This window comes from Oratosquilla oratoria, chromosome 19 (genome assembly GCF_046742065.1).
Source record: "Oratosquilla oratoria isolate Oo_2021 chromosome 19, ASM4674206v1, whole genome shotgun sequence".
Taxonomy (NCBI): domain Eukaryota; kingdom Metazoa; phylum Arthropoda; class Malacostraca; order Stomatopoda; family Squillidae; genus Oratosquilla; species Oratosquilla oratoria.
Window position 1 is genome coordinate 43,775,026 of NC_134795.1, and position 2,500 is coordinate 43,777,525.

Genomic DNA, 2,500 nt, shown 5'->3' on the forward strand with positions numbered 1-2,500 from the left:
GGGTAGAAAATCTTATTTTTATTTCTTTCATAGATTTTCAAATACTCAGTCCCTACTCCTTATTAGAGTACAATGGGTGACCATATACAGGCAGATTTTCTATTTTGATTCTCAGGAAATGGTGTTTTTGCTCCAGTACTTTTAACCCCCATTCGTGATCGCCGTCTTTCCCAAACATCACCAACACCTTTATTCGACCTCGACAACAACACATCAATTGACCTTCAATCCCATCGACCACCATGATACATGATGGCAAACTGCTTTTCTACTCCTTCTCCCCTCTTCCTGTTCCTCTCCCTCTTCCCCTGTTATTCCTCCTTCCGACCCCCTCTCTCTCTCCATCATTTTCCGTCGCTCGCCTGGCGAGAGTTCTTTGTTTCAGTTAAAAATGTTTGACCCGGTCCCTTTGTTGGCGCAGTAAGAGAGCGCTATGGGAAACGCGCTGTTGGAGGTGTCCTCAAGTTCGATAATCTACAAAGTATGAAATCGCCAGGAACGAACGCCAGGATGTCAGATGTCGTAGGCATGGAGATTTGTAAACTCGCCTCCATGATAATATGTATACAAGTTGTCTAGAGCAAAGCTTTGGTAGGTATGGATCAAGTGAGGCCTATGCCCACCCACCTCACTCCGACTAAAATTGTGATGCGTCAGCTGGAGTAGATTTCCTAGAAAGTAGGACGTTCATGAAAAATACAATAATTGCACTTTGGCCAGTGCGAATGTATTCATTCTGTAGTCCAACCTCGATACAAAGAAGCATATTGTATATATCATGTGTTTGGGTTCAGAGCCTGAAATTGTTACTGTCCCTTGCATTCGTAATGTATAGAGTAACTCATACTGTTTGTCGCCTCACTGATGACTGCATTCACTATTCTCATTCCATTTCTATGCAAGGAGTCGGCCATTCCATTTTTTTTTTTTCGGATTAAACAAATACGTTGACGTTAATGGCCCATGAGGGGGTTGACTGATGACTTGAAATGGTTCAAACATTATCACATGGGTTCACCATGACCTTTGTCTTTCATATATTTCCCACAATTCTATCGCTATACTTTACTACTGTATGTAGTGTACCGTACTTGTAGCGTAGCTGCTGGTGCCATTGAAGCCAGGCTGTTTAATTTTAAATCTACCCAGAGTGTGTAAAGCTCTTCTGGGGATTCCAATTACGATCCATTAAGGGTTTTGACACATTTGCTCTAACACGAAAAGCACTATACTTGTAATGAAGAGATAGTTTACTTAAACGATCCACCACATATAGACTACAAGGTTTCACTATATTTCACGCTGAAAAACAAGTCTTTTTGTAAAATTGAGTCTGTATGTAGATAATTACAATACGGCTCACGGAGAATGGTTGATGGACCTATGTCCTGTTTATTCAACGCATGAGTGAATACTAAATAAGTAGATTTAGTTTGTCAAAATAATCGTCCAGTGTTAAGTGAAGAGCAGGATAAAATTTACATCGGCATGGAGGGGTGATATCTATGACAGAAACACAATTGATAAAAGACACCCATGATACATCCACAAGGAACTAAGACAAAAGTGAAATGGGAGTCGTAGGGGAAAAGGATGGATAGGGACAGGTGCTCCATCCCCTGGCTTACTAAAAGAAGATTACTGGTACATAGATACACACATAGATGGTTATTTGAAGTACATTCATACTTCACAAACACATTTATAGACAAACATACATACATACACACATGCACACATGCACACATGCACACATGCACACATGCACACATGCACACATGCACACATGCACACATGCATACATGCATACATGCATACATGCATACATGCATACATGCATACATGCATACATGCATACATGCATACATGAATACATGCATACATACATACATACATACATACATACATACATACATACATACATACATACATACATACAGTCATGGGTTGCTTGCTTGGTTTGGCCTGAGTTAACGTAATGAGTGGAACTTCAGTCGACTCTAGGGGTAAGTCGAGTTCCAGTTGGGAAGCAAACCTACAACAATAACGTGGAACGTATAGGTAATTTAGGTAGATAAAAATAAGTTCCGAGGAAAATCTCTATTTGAGACTAAATGTAAGTAGGGATTATAAGGATTACGGTTGAGGTAAGATAGACGTCTGCACGAAACTTAATTGACTATATTTACACATAAAGAAAAAATAAAATTTTACTGATTAACATTTAGGAACATACAATCACAGTATTCTGAGAAATAACATAAATACACTTTCCTAATAAAGAAAACATACAATTCACAAATCACCGAGTCTTAACAAACATATATAATTCACACAAAATAATTAACCCTATACAAGTCCAAAGAATTTTGTTTAAATAATACTTACGAACAAAACAGTAATGCACCAATATACAGCGTCGAAGAGGTGAGACCTGGGGTTGTGTGAGAGAGTGGGGGTGGACAACCGGGGAGGCTCTTTTTATACCCGAGGAAGGCGG